General features: G+C 43.6%; 1 long non-coding RNA gene across 1 annotated transcript; it reads left to right on the top strand.

Annotated features, from left to right (window-relative positions):
• Window positions 1-252: 252 nt before the first annotated feature.
• On the top strand, window positions 253-15,023 carry LOC110148190 (uncharacterized). Its single transcript, XR_002317086.2, has 3 exons — window positions 253-363; window positions 7,105-7,167; window positions 14,435-15,023. It is a non-coding gene; the product is annotated as an uncharacterized lncRNA (long non-coding RNA).
• Window positions 15,024-15,228: the final 205 nt, after the last annotated feature.

Raw genomic sequence — 15,228 nt, 5'->3', positions numbered from 1 at the left:
CCCTGATGCTGGGAAAGATTGAAGGCAGGATGACAGAGGATGAGATGATTGGATGGCATCACCAACTCGATGGACATAAGTTTGAGCAAGCTCTGGGAGTTGGGGATGGACAGGGAAGCCTGGCGTGCTGCGGTCCATGGGGTCACAAAGAGTCAGACACGTCACAAAGAGTCAGACACGTCACAAAGAGTCAGACACGACTGAGCGACTGAACTGAACTGAACAATAACAAAAGCGGCAAGATAAGGCTTAAAGTCATAGGAGCAGATCCAGTGTGAAATCATAACTAACTCTTCCTGGTTACAGTACCAGCAGAGGTGTCTTGGCCTCGCCCACCTCCTTGGAGAGTCCCAAGGAATTGGGGTGAGTCTCTCCTGGTTCTCAAATCTTCCATTACTGGCTGATGATCCTAAGTTATATTCAGTGATGTTGAATTCCTCTCTGGAGCAGTGGGTTATCTTTGAAATTTGGTTTCAAGAAGAGACTTTTCCTCAGTTGAAAGACACTGGGGAGATTTTTGCTCAGTTTAGACACTGAGTGGGTCATCCTCAGTTGAAAGACTAGGAAGACTTTGCTCAGTTGAAAGACACTGAGTGAGGTTGGACGGAAGGATTAGGTGGAAGACTGGCCTGCCATCTTTCCTTAGATTGGCTACCTTAATAGAGTTTTTCCAACAAAATGAAGATATCTTATGAAAGCTTTCTGCTCCAACGAAAGGACATTTCCTCCCGGCCTGTTCATGGCTTTCTCAGGCAACTAAGAAATTTACAGATGTGGTGGAGGCAAGTTGCCACACTGCAGCAGTCACAAAAGGGAACCCACTCATTTTAATTAAAAGCTTGGTCTGCCAGAGACATGCCCGAGAACTGGACACTCCATGATCTGAGCACCCGTGGTGGTCTTATACTACCAGAGGGAAGCTAGCAATAACGTGTAAGACCTGTAACGGGCTGACAGTGACAAGGGTAAAACCTAGGGGAGTTTTACCCTAGAGAAACTGAGCTCACAAACAGCACATTGGCCCACTAGCAATTTTATTTTGACAAACCAACTTCGTAATGACAAATAAAGCTTTCGAGACAAAAGAAAAAGGAATGACAGATTACCAGCCTCCAGCTAACACCCCAGCCGGGTTCATTCAGTACATGTGGAAATTATACTTGCAAATGCTTACTTGATTGGGGAAACTATACTAAAGGAGATCTGAACCTAGAATGACCAAATTGGGGCTGTTTTGATATTTCAAAGCTATTTTTTTTTGTACACAGGAAAAACCTCCTTGATGGAATACCTTTTCAGAATTCTAACCTTAAGGAAACAAAAGCCCTTCTAGGGAGAACTCGCATTTTTCCTCCTGTGCCTTTGAAACATAAATATTCTGCCTGATGTTTGAGCTTTGTGTGTGTGTCTGTTTTGAGAAATTGACCTCTGCATCCAGAAGGTATACTTTTGGTGTCTATTGAATAGACTGGAATTCTGAGCAGTCTTTTGTCTGACTGTGTCAACTCTCAGCAGCTTTTTCCTGTTTTAAACTTTGTTGTGTCATCCTATACAACAAAGGCCTTTGTTTACTTTCTTAGATTATTTTTGGAAGTAAACTTTCTGGGTCTTGCGTAGGTGGCATCCTTCACACACTTTTGTGGGAATGCCTCTTGTCTTATTGGTCTGAGTCACTATTAAGATATGTTTCATTGTGCTTAGTTGCTCAGTCGGGTATGACTCTTTGCCACCCCACAGACTGTAGCCCTCCAGGCTCCTCTGTCCATGGATTTTTCCAGGTAAGAATACGGAAACAGGTTGTCATTTCCTCCACCAGGGGATCTTCCCAACCCACGTCTCTTGCTTTTTCTGCATTGGCAGGCAGATTCTTTACCACTAGCACTACCTGGGAAGCTCATATTTCATTAAAAACCTAATGATTGATCTTTTTTATTTAGACAGAATTGTGCTTTATCTTCTAAATACATCTGTTTTTTTCCCCACCTTAAACTTTTTATTTTATATTGGAGTGTAACCAGTTAGGTCTTCCCTGTTAACTCAGCTGGTAAAGAATCTGCCTGCAATGCAGGAGACTTTGGTTGGATTCCTGGAGCAGGAAGATCGCCTGGAGACGAGATAGGCTACCCACTCCATATTCTTGGGCTTCCCTGGTGGTTTAGTTGGTAAAGAATCCACCTGCAACAGGGAGAGCTGGATTTGATCCCTGGGTTGGGAAGATCCCCTGGAGGAGGGAAATGGCAACCCACTGCAGTATTCTTGCCTGGAGAATCTCCATGGACAGAAGAACCAGGTGGGCTGCAGTCCATGGAGTTGCAAATGACTGAGCGACTAAGCACAGCACATAGCCAGTTAACAATGTTGTGATAGTTTCAAGTGAATAGCAAACGGATTCAGTCATACTCCCCCAAACTCCCCTCCCATTCAGGCTGCCACATAGCATAGTGCAGAATTTCCTGCGCTGTACAGTAGGCCCTTGCTGGTTATCCATTTTATATAGAGAAGAGTGAACGTGCCAATCCTAAACTCCCTATCTCTTCCTCTCATTATAAATACATCTTAAATCCACTTACATCTCTTTCTCTCCTCCAGCCACACCCTCACTCAAGTCACATTGTCTGTATGTGTCATCTAGTGGCCACTTTTACTTCCTCCTTGGTGGCTCAGTTGGTAAAGAATCCACCTAAGATTCAATTTGCAATGCAGGAGACCTCGGTTCTATTCCTGGCTTGGAAAGATGCCTTGGAGAAGGAGATGGCACCTACTCCAGTATCCTTGCCTGGAAAATTGCATTGACAGAGAAACCTGATGGGCTATAGTCCATGGGGTCACCAAAGATTTGGACATGACTTAGCGACTTGTGGATATAGTCCCCAATTCATTCCCTCTTCTGCGTCCAGAGTTAGAAGAGTGTCAGAGAAGGTGGGGTTGGCAGCTTGGGTGGCTGGGCTGGGTGAAGAGAAGATAGACATGCCCTGAGAGTGATGTCTCAGAGGTCACTCCAGGCGTCCCTGCCCAGAGAAGTCACATGTTTCTCTTTTGCTTGGTACTTGTTTGGCAAAGGGGTTTTATTTAGTACAAAGAGGCAGACTGGACTCATTACCCCCAGGCAGTGATTCTGTTCCAGAACAGGGAGAGAGAGCCAGCGTGTATGCCCAGAAAATGCGAGAGCTGTCTGGGCTATATGTGTTTGTTGACGGTTTCCTGTGAGTGACCCAGCCCATACATCAGTACATGCATCCATGTTTTACAGATGCCACGTGGACATCAGAATTACACGCAGAACTTTTTAAAACAGTTTCTGAGTCTATATTCAGGAACTCTGATTTTGAGAACTCAGAGTGGGTTGAAACACTATTGTACCTACTATAAAAAAATAATAAACAGATATTTCAATTAAACAGTCAGGAGACCAGAAGGGGGAGCTCTCAAACTCCCATAGCAGAGCCCAACAGGAAGAAGAAAGACTCCTTTCTTCGCAAAGACTCTACCAATGAAAAGTCTTGGACTCTATGTGTAATAGAGCCCTCCCAACTTCCTTCCCCTTCTACAAAAAGGTTCAGCTTTCCTTGATGTGCAGGGATTTGCATGTGGCTTTTCATGGTTGCACACCCTCAACTGCAATTCTTTCCTAATCCTGAAGAAACTCATTTTTTGCTGGAGAAATATCCAACAGTCTGTTTCAGGACAACACCACTAAATATTAAATCCCTTTTTCTCCCCCCACCCTTAGTCTCTGGCAACCACTGTTCTACTTCTGTCTTTATGAGAGTACTCTAGGTACCTCACGTAAGTGACATCATACATATTGTCTTTTTGTGACTGGCTTAACATAATATCCTCAAGTCTAATCCATGCTGTTGTGTATGTCAGGATTTCCTTTTCTAGGATGAATAATATTCCACTGCATGTATATCACATTTTGTTTATCCATTCATCTGTCAATAGACCTTGGGTAACTTCTGCTTTTTGACTTGTGAATAGTACTGTCATGAACATGGGTGTATACATATCGTCTTTAAGACTCTGCTTTTAATTCTTTTGGTGATCTGCGTTGGCTGTCAGCTTCCCAGGTGACTTTGGTACAAATGGCACTCAGCCTACACTTTGAGAATATGGATGTAGTGGGAAGCACCAGCTAAGTGTGGGTGTGGTGTCCCTAGGCAGTGATCTATCCCAGCATTCCTCAAGAGGGATTGTTTGAACCAGAGCATTTAATGTTGTGTCCCAAAATGAAATTGCCAGAAACTAAATTCTAATCTAGAGGCTAAGCTTTTGAAGGCAGTATTTGTCAAGCAGTTGTGAAAGTACATTGTTCACAGAATTGAGGTTATCCTCCCTCCTAGACAAGTAAAAATGTATTATTTTATTAACCAAAGATGCTTTTAGTCTGTGCTAGACCTAGTTAAGCATTTTCATATATGTCTTTCATTGATCCTCACCACAGCTCTATAAGAAGAGCATTTATTATTAATTCTCCCATTTTCCACTGTGGAGATTGAAGCTTAGAGACTGTGTATGACTTGTACTGTTCATGGGGTTCTTAAGGCGGGAATACTAAAGTGGTTTGCCATTCCCTTCTCCAGTGGACCACGTTTTGTCAGAACTCTCCACTAAGACCCATCAATCTTGGGTGGCCCTACGTGGCATGGTTCATAGTTTCACTGAGTTAGACAAGGCTGTGGCCCATGTGATCACAAAGAGTTGGACACGACTGAGCAACTCACGAAACAGATGACTTGTGCAATGTCATGCAATTGGCCTTGACTAGACTCCTGCCTCGGAGTACGCTGCACTATACTAGAACATAAATGGAATTGGAAACTGGCATGCCTTTGAGCCTTACTGCTCAGGAGTTCATAGATGGAGAAAGGACGTGGACTTGATCTTGGCTGGTGAAGGCAGGGCTGCACTGGGCATGCATGACCGAGGTAGAAATGAGAGCTGCAGGGATGGCCACACACGGGGAGGAGGCCTATGGGGCTGTCCCAGGCAGAAGCAGTGAGAAGCAGAGAGAAGCAGTGGGATTCTGCCCAAGGAGGGAGTGGAGGCTTCCTGGGTAAGCAGGGGCCTCCTTGGTGTGACCACCAAGGATTGGCCAGTGTAGCTGGGTAGAGGAGCTAGTGGGAAGGGCCAGCAGGTTACAAGGTACAGTGCTCACTGCATTTGCCCTTCTTCTGTCCCATCCCTCTTTTCCTAACTTCTTCCCTTCCGTTCTTTCTTGAGGGAGAGAATAGGGGATGTCCTGCCCACCTGCTCTGGCCTGGAAAGTCACACCCCATCCTGGGCCTCGGTTTCCTACTGGGAAATCACAGAGCAGTAAACTGAATTGGTGGGTGGACACCCCTCATTTTTCATTGGCAAAATCCCTTTTGCCTCTGGTGAAGCTTCCTTCTACCTGAGATGCCAAATCATGAAAATCTCCAACTTGTTTTGAAGTATGAAAAGACCTGCTAAGACTTTTCAGCCAAGGTCCCTAGGCTGAAGATTTCAGAAAGGTCTTGGTAAAATTCTTCTGCAAGAGAGCTAAGCTGGTGACTTGACAAATGCAGAAGAACCAGGCTGTCCCAGCAAGAAATCTCCCTCCCTTCTCTCCCAACTCCCCAGTAGATCCTGTGACCAAGAAGAGGCAGGGAAGCTTCTTGACATAAGGATTCTGATGGTGTGTGCGACATTTCCTGTCTTCCCAGTGCACTTTTCCTCAATGTGTATGCTTCCCAGGGGTACTGGATGCAAGGAGGGTGTCTCCTCTGATCTATGACATTGGGACAGTGAGGAAGAAAATATTTGGGTTATGTTTTTGGAAATAACTCATGTCTTTAAGGGGCTTCCCTTGTGGATCAGCTGGTAAAGAATTCGCCTGCAATGTGGGAGACCTGGGTTCAATCTCTGGGTTGGGAAGATCCCCTGGAGGAGGGAAAGGCTACCCACTCCCATACTCTGAGCTGGATAATTCCATGGACTGTGTAGTCTATGGGTTTGCAAAGAGTTGGACACGACTGAATGACTTTCACTTTTCACTTATGCCTTAAAGAATGAGGAATTGGATTTCATATATGAGGATTCACCCGCTTCACTGATTTAGAGATTTAGCTGTTATAGGAGCCCATATCCCTAATTAAAGTGCAACTCAGAACTTCCAAGTTAAGGCCCTTTCTTCTGGAGGTTCCTCTTCCAGTAAGGACTTCTCTGCCTCTTGTCTCCTGTCAGGTGACCTCTGAAATCCTGAGGTGCCAATGTAGACACAGTCCCCATGGCTCCTGTTAGCACTCCAGAGGTGGGCTAGGATTCTCAAAAGACTGCACTGAACCACAGGGAGACCTTTAGGGAGACAGCCACAAATGGCAAGGTGCATGAAGCGGTATGGATCACACAATATGGGCTTTTGTACTTGACCGTGGCTGGCAGATGCAGCCCGTGGACATGTATGTCCTCTTGATCTCACCATCTGTCTGGGCCAGTTTCCAGGCTCTTGTTCAGAATGGCTGACTCCACTCTTAGATCCCAGAAGGCCAGCAGACACAGCCCTCTCTGATGCCTCAGAGTCTTCACGGTCAAGGTCAAGAGAATTTTCTAGCCCTTCTGCCCCTACTCTCAGCTATGGTCAGACGTGATAACTGTCTTGGTGAATAATTCCACCTTTTGTGTGAGACCCCAACCATGTCTAGTATGTTGCCTGGTGCCCAATACAAGGTAAAAATACCTTAATCCTACACCCTTTGGAGGAGAGCGTGGCAACCCTTTCCCATATCCTTGCCCAGAGAATCCCATGGACAGAGGAGCCTGGCGGGCTACAGTCCACAGGGTCGCAAAGAATCAGACACGGCTGAAATGATCGAGCACACCTCCACACAGTGACTTTAAGGATCCTTAAAGCATCATCGCACATGGACTGGGACCACTGTGACCTGACATGACAGCACGCCAGGATCTTCATCAGTTCAGACTAACAAACACATCAGGTTTACTTTACCTGCAAGTGTTTTGTATCATCGTTAAAACACTACCTGTCTAATAGAGTAAATGAATTAGAGTGAGTGACCTATTTAGACCTGTTTCAGTCGAACTTTGCATGGATTTTGGCTACAGTGGTTCTTTTCTTTTTAGGAGGAATGAGAGATGAACGCCTTCTTGCAGATCAAGGTCACGTTTTCCTGCCTTCATCAACAAGTAGGTCAGATGTAAGCATAATTAGTCAGTTCCCCAGACAGGAGACTTTGGGCCTCTGAGAATCTGATTTTCAATACAGAGCCAGCTCTTCAGTCCCCATGTCCAGCCAGAATCTGTGCGGGGGCCGTGATAAGCTCTTAATTAAGTCTGTTTGCATTAGGGTGCTGGTACTTAAACTAAACAGGAGTGTGAGGGATGGAAAATGAACCAGGTGCAGAATCAGTCTGGATTCTACTTCTGGATTTCTCTCCGAATAACCTTGGGAAAAATGTTTACCTCTTTGAGCCCCAGTTCTGCCATCTGTCTTTTTTTTTTTTTTAATGGAAAAACAAAATACCAGTCTACTAACAATCACACTGTTTTGTAGGTAGAAACACTTCCTACAAAATACTTTAAACTAGTTCACACGTAAATGTTAGTGACTCATCGGTTCATTGTTCTTCGTGTTTTTAAAGTAAGCTGAAATACCCTAATCTCTTGGAATTTAAGGAATTGGGTGCTAGACTTGGCACTTTGTAGAGTCTCATATGGATTTCCCTGGTGGCTCAAGCAGTAAAGAATTTGCCTGCAACGCGGGAGACCTGGGTTTGATCCCTGGGTTGGAAGGATTCCCCTGTAGGAGGGCATGGCAACCCACTCCAATATTCTTGCCTGGAGAATCCCCATGGACAGAGAAGCCTGGTGGACTACAGTCCATGGCATTGCAAAGACTCGGTCATGATTGAGCAACTAAGCACAGCATACGGGGCTGAAAATAATCTTCTCAAGCAGTGGTTCTCAGTCTCTGTATGCCTTGGAATCTGCTGGTGATCTTATGAATACAGATCCCTGGGCCCCACTTTCAGAGTTTCTGAGTTAGTGGTTCTGGGGTAGGACCTGAGAATTTGCATTTCCAGCAAGGTAATGTTGATCCTACTGGCTGAGGATCATGTATTGAGAATCACTGCCGTGAGGCTTGCATTCTGTTACCTCTATCTCACTGGTGAGGGCTCTGGGACACAGAGAAACAAAACCATGTTTTCCTTTATATTTTGAACATTCTTTCTTTAAAAAAAAAAAAAAAATCCCATCCTACCACAAAATCATAATGGGATTCTCTAACACTGTCTTCTTAATATTTTATTATGGCTTTTCTTTTATAACTGTTTTGTTAACTTGGTATTGACTCTGAGTACAGTGGGAGATAGGGAATCAGTTTTATTCATTTTTCCATATAGCTATCTAAATACTCCAGCATCTGTTATTGAACCGTTCCTCTTTCTTCTCTTACCTCTCCTCTTCCTCCTCCACATTTATCTTTTTATTCTTGTCAAGGTTCAACATCTTGTAAGGCAAGTCATTGACCTTGTCCTTTCCCAAGAATGTCTAGATCTTACCCTTTTCTCTTTCCTATTTGTATTAGAGTCATTTATTTTTCAAGACCCACACACAACTCTGTAAGGATGTTAGTTGCAACTGCATTGAATCTTTGCATATATCAGGGATAATTTGGCAAGTTTACAACATTAAATCTTCTTTTCAAAGGACATTGTGTATAACTCTGAACTATCTTTCGTCATTCTTTTAGTCTGTCAACAAAATTTTATCATACTCTCCATAAGGATCCTGCATATCTTTTGTTAGATTTATTCCTAAATATTATCAACATTTTCAATTGTTATTGTTGCTATTATACAGGTATGCTTTATTTTAAACTTAAAATTTCTAGATATTTACAGTTGACTTATAGACATATAATTAAACTTATACCAAATTGTATCTTGTAAATTTGCCAAACATCAATCAATTCAAATAATGAATCATAGATTATCTTGCATTTCCAACAAAAAATTATATTACCTACAAATAATATATCTTGTCTCCCTCCCCCTAGTTTTTATACCTCTTCTTTTGGTTTTTTAATTTATTTTTGTTAAGGTGCTAACTAGGCCTCCAGTAAAAGTTTGAGTAGCAGAGTTTACAGAGACTTTTCTTTGTCTTACTCCTTTTCCTTTTATCAGAGTTCTGAGGCAAGGAGTTATTTCCCCTGAAAACTTTGCTAGTGAAACTCTCCCCTTACAACCTTAGGATATGGGATAACATGGGTTTGTAAAGTAAGGGTAGACCACACCAACCTATATATGCCTTGGTTCTGAAGTCATGGCAGGTCTATTTCATTCAACCCAAATGCAGATTTAAAAGTGAATAACTGGGAAACATCTTTCTTTAAAGAAGATGGTAGTACTGAAAGTAGCAATTCTCCTGTACATGTGCATAACATTTATATAATAAAACCCTTTCTGGGGGATCCTAAGCTTCTTAACCTAGAAACATTGTGCATCCTTCCCTTCCAAGACTCATGGGAGCAGCAGGGATCAAAGCTCAATACTTCTAATAGTTTCTTTAAAAAAGTTTATCAGGAAAAGATTGAATTAATAGAGAGTCAGTGGTAAAGATTTCACATTATCCTTAATTCTGTGGTGGCCTATGCTCTCCATAGAGTTCACAGGTACTGGAGATAGAAGCTAAAGGAGTAAGGGTGCAAGATTGCTGTTTGCAACTTGATGCCTGGGCCCTCTGTGGCCGAGTCTAGCTCAGCCATGTGCTTGCCTCTGCAACCCAACCAAATTTACTTGTTTCCAAATCACATGGTGATGCTGCTCAGCTTTTTCTTGGATGCCCTCAATCTGAGCCTAGGTCAGTGGCTCTCAAAGTGGTCACTTGTTGGTCTACAATGAGGTAAGTGCAGAAAGTGAGAGTAGGCATATAGATCTTTTGAATATAAATTGATATTGTTCTGGCATTTTTACTGTATTTATCAAAAGTATCAGTCCACAGGGGATAAGACATTTTAAAAATTAAAGATGCTTTGTTGCAGAGAATGTTCCCAACATTTAACTTATTGTTTTGTTGGAAGATTTAAGGAGAAAAGATCATCCCATCTTTTTTTTTTTTTTTTTAATTTACTAATTCCCTCTGCCTGCAGCACTGACAGAAGAATTTCTTCTTGAACCTGAAGGCTCAGCTTAATATCACTCTCACATGTACATCCTCTGACTACTGTCACCAAGTCAGACTTAACTGCTTCCTTTCTGGTGCTCCCCCACACCTTATAACTTTATCTGCTGTTGTTTCATTCTTTGTTTTACAGATAGTTGTCTAGGTATCTGTCTGTCTTCACTACACATTAGGCTGTGAGCCATCAAAGGCAAAGATCATGTTCTGTTTCCACTTGTTAGAGAGCCTGTATCACTGGCATCTCCATCTTGAACAATGCAGTTCTGTCTTCTTTGTATCTGTCTGTACAAGGCATATGGAACATACCAAGAAAATCTTTGCAGAATAAGTGTATAACTTCCCTATATGCATTACTCATCCAATAATTAATTTGGTGTGCTGTCTCTGTCATGAACTGCTATATAAGAAGGTGAACAAGTGACTAAGACCCATTAAGTTTCTGTCTTCGTACAGTTTACAATCTAGGAGGTAGGAATGAATGAATGATAAGGTCAGTGTCCAAGGAGTATTTGAAGAAATACAACAAGGCTCCATGAGTAGTGAATGTGCTTCTCCAGCTTTATCATCTCAAGACAGCTTTGTCTTGGCTTGGCAAGACAAATCAACCAAGGACAGGCAGTCTGGCTTCCAAAGAATCAGACAGAGAGGCTGCACTGAAAGTGCTCCAGGAATAGGCTCCAGCCCCAGGATCATTCATTTCAAGGCCCAGTCTTGATATAAAGAAGTACTGCTTGGTAATCTTGTCGCATTGACAATACTGCGTGGGGACACCCTTATCGTCACGTCTCAGCCTCACTGTGGGAACTTACAGATTGTGCTGCCAAGAAGGATCATTTAAAAACCAACAATATGAGGGAAAGAATAGAAACAATTACTTACTCCTAAAAACCAGAGCCTCTATTTTGGATTTAATTCTCTCCCTGCCAAGCATAGAGTCCAAGATACCTAAAGTAGAGCTCTTATTTCAAAATGTTTCAAAACGATAGACTAAATTTGTCTGAACAATAGCTTGTGTAATTAAGACCAGTGGTTTCTGAGACTTCACTTTTTCTTAGGGAGCAGCACCCTTTACTGTGACAAAATCTATGTGAAAGCTAAAGTTACAAACTGGATTTATTCATTCCAAAGGTATTACTTGAGCCCTGCCAAATACCAGACATGTACTAGGCACTTTTACCACTAGTAGTAAACAAAAGAGAAAAATGACTGGTTTTCAGAAAGTTTACACCCAAGGGACTTCCCTGGAGGTCCAGCAGTTAAGACTCTGTGCTTCCACTGCAGGGAACCTGGGGGTCTATCCCTGATTGGGGAACTAAGCCCCTGTATCCTGGGTGGTCTCCTCAAAACGTTCACATTCCAAGTGTGTGTGTTAGTTGTTTAGTCATGTCTATTTTTGACCCCATTGACTGTAGACTGCCAGGCTACTTTGTCCATGGAGTTCTCCAGGCAAGAATACTGGAGTGGATAGCCACTCCCTTCTGCAGGGGTCTTCCACACTCAGGGATCAAACCTGGGTCTCCTGCATTGCAGGCAGACTCCTTTACCATCTGAGCCACCAGGGAAGCCTATCCAAGTGTGAGAAGAAGACAATAATAGCAACAATAACAAAAACGGGCCACATGCCATGGAAAAAATGAAGGTGGGGAGTGGACTTAGAGAATGCCAAGATTGGTGTCATATATAGGGTGATTAGGAAAGGCCTCTTTGATGAGTTAGCCTTTGAAGAGACCTAGAGCAAGTGAGGGAAGGAGACTTTAGGATACGAGGGGGAAGAGTATTTTAAGCAAGAGAGCAAGTGCAAAGCTCCTGAGGTAGGAATATGCATGCAGAGTCCCAGGAATGGCAGGAGGTTGGTGAAGGCTGCAGCATAGGGATTAAGGAGCAAACGAGTCTGGAGAGGTAGTGAGGAGTATGAAGAATGGGCGGATTATGATTAAAAGCTGGTGCTTTATTTTTTTCTGAATCCTGCATGTGATGCAAAGCTGTTGAAGAATTTTGAGCAGAGGAGGAGAGACATAGTTAGGCTAACATTTTAAATTGTGCCTCAGGAAGCTGCCCAGCTATGTATCTGGAGTAACTGGAAGGAAAGCAGAGTATACGGGTGCAGATGAAGATGTGATGAGGGAAGCTTGTGAAATATCTCTTCCGATTGATTCTCATCACTCAGTGAATTAAGAAGGAGACTAATCCGCCAAGAGCTAGTATGGGAGAAGGGTTGTTAGAGGAGAGGGGAAGGCAGAAAATAGCTTTCCAGCAGAATGGAAGAGTGAGCGAGCTAGGAAAATGAAAACTGCCGGGCAGCACAAAGTCCTGGTCATGAATTCATCATCTGCGATCCTGAATCCAAAGGGAGACCAGTCAAAAGGGCTGGGTGCTATTCTCCAGCTCCAGTTCGGTTTTGGCTGATACCCTCTTCATCCATCTGCCCTGATAACTCAGTTGGTAAAGAATCTGTCTGCAAAGCAGGAGACCCCGGTTCGATTCCTGGATCGGGACGATTTGCCGGAGAAGGGATAGGCTACCCACTCTAGTACTCTTGGGTTTCCCTGGTGGCTCAGCTGGTAAAGAATTCACGTGCAATGTGGGAGACCTGGGTTTGATCCCTGGGTTGAGAAGATCCCCTGGAGAAGGGAAAGGCTACCCACTCCAGTATTCTGGCCTGGAGAATTCCATGGAATCCATGGGGTTGCGAAGAGTCGGACACGACTGAGCGACTTTTACTTCATGTTCCTTTCTCCATCCATCTGCCATAGTCTGTTACCAGGAAGAAGGGGATGGAGTGTCTGGCTTCCCCTAAGTTACAGAAGGAAGAGCGGACTGAATGGAGAAGAAGGGGCAGGGGAGAAAGGATAATAATGAGCCCGAGTATCCGATTCTGGGTGTGGAGGGAAAGGGAACAGGAAAGGGCAAGATCAAAAAATACTTTAGGTCCGTTCAGTGGGGTCACTGAATGGAGGGGATCGATATTAGAGGTGTTTAGGAAAGTGAGGTAGAAAGGTGTACTGAAGAACCAGAAGTAGTGTCTGAAATTATGATGGGGAGGGGCTGGTGCCTTTAGTGTTACAAGGACTGATATGAGGCCATGGGAAGGGGTGAAGTGGGTAGAGGGCAGATCATAGGAGGAATCAATGTCAAGTCACTGCAAGACTCAAGAAGGACCATCTATGTGAACCCAGAAGCCACCAAGAATCTGGACAGGAGTATATAGTGTTAGAGAGAGGAGAGGAAGGGCTTTATGGGAGTCTACAGATGAATGGGGCGAGGGTAGTCTTGCCACGGGAGCTTCTAAGCCACACGAGGGCAGTTTAGGGTGGAGACAGGGACACTGGCTAGCACAGAAAACCAATTCAATCCTCACTTCTTTTCCTAACGTAATCACTGGGGCACTACCAAGAAACATTCAGGTTTACACAGAGGACTGGAATGTTTCAGATTGAAGGAGGAGCAAAACTTTGAAGCCTCAGGGTTTTAAATAAGCATTTTGGACAAACACAGTGCCTTACAAATTCCTTGTGTTCATTGGTTTGTGTTTCCCTGTCCTCAGGAATACCCTAGTCTGGGCTTATGTCTACCTAGCACTCCAAGCACCCAACCTCTGCAGTCATTTATGTGCGTGGGTACATGTGTGTGCTCAGTCATGTCTGACTCTTTGCAGCTTCATGGACTGTAGCCCACCAGTTCTTCTGTCCATGGAATTTACCAGGCAAGAATACTGGAGTGGGTTGCCATTTTCTCCTCCAGGGGATCTTCCTGACCCAGGGGTCAAACCTGCATCCCGCATTGGCAAGTGGATTCTTTACCACTGTGCCACCTGGGAAGTCCACAGCCATTTGCACACAGCTTTAAATAAGCACCCACTCCTGGTAAGGGGTTGGGACATCTTTCTGTCCACTCTCCACCTGCTGCTGTATCATCTTTGGAGCCGCCATCTTTGCCTCTGTATTCTAGCCCCTTTTACCGATCTTTTGACCCTTGATTTGGGGATTGTTTATTCTCCTGGACCCAGTCTCTTCCTTCTCTGTTGAAGTGGAGCAGGACGCTATGGTACTCCCCCTCCACTCCACATCCTCAGTCTGCCTTGTGTCTGTGGAAAAACTTTAGCTAAAGAATAAGTTTAATCAGAGAAGTGAGAAAATGCAGAAGCAAAAGAAAGCAGTCAAACAGGACATAATAATAATGGTTTAGTCATTAAAAGAAGTCTAGGACCTTTAGTTCCTCCTCAAGGGCTATAGATAGTATTCTGAGCCATATCCTTTGGACTGTTTTGTAGATACTGAAACCCCCACCAGGTGGAAGAAGTTAACTACGTGATGACCATATTGTAGCCATGACGCAAACTGCCGCATTTCCAAGACATGACCTCAAAGAAATGGGGACAAACTGATCCTGGAACTGAAGACTAACTGTTCTTAAAACAATCAGGATGATGCTGATCAGACCAAGGCCATGACCAAATTAAAGATAACTGTCAGAGCTGACTGTGCCATTTCTGTACATAACTCCACCTATAAAAGATCTTATCCATTGATTGTTGGGGGCAGGGTGAGTTGGCCTTTGTACATGAATCTGCTGCCTCTCTACCTCCATTGCCACACCAGCCTGCAAAATAAAGCAAGCTTTCTTTTCACCAACCTTGCCCCTGAGTATTGGCTTTAGAGCCTTGAACACTTTCAGTAACATTCTCAACTCTGAATGTTCACCTGATCTTTACGACACTCACAGTTTTGGCTTCCTCCATCAGCTATAAGCATTTTTTCAGGAGGAAGGAAGATAATGGAGCCATTTTTTCCTTAAGTAATATGATGATGTTCTAGATGGAGAACAATGCTGAAAAACTGAAACCAGATAGAAATATTACAAGTGCATAACATGAAGTGTATATGCTATGAATCATCAGTCATGGTTCTATTTCTTCTGTGACAGTGTAAAATGTGACAGCCTGTGTCAAGATAAACAATAAAAAACAAAGAAAACATGAATGTCTTGGAGAGGAAACACTGCTACCCTATCCAGATTCTTTTTTTCCCTCCTACTAATTTTGACAAGTAGTATCTCTGTCATCTG

This window comes from Odocoileus virginianus, chromosome 2, assembly GCF_023699985.2.
Source record: "Odocoileus virginianus isolate 20LAN1187 ecotype Illinois chromosome 2, Ovbor_1.2, whole genome shotgun sequence".
Classification (NCBI taxonomy): Eukaryota; Metazoa; Chordata; class Mammalia; order Artiodactyla; family Cervidae; genus Odocoileus; species Odocoileus virginianus.
The sequence above is the reverse complement of the archived record's forward strand: the minus strand, read 5'-3'. Positions and strand labels throughout refer to the sequence as shown.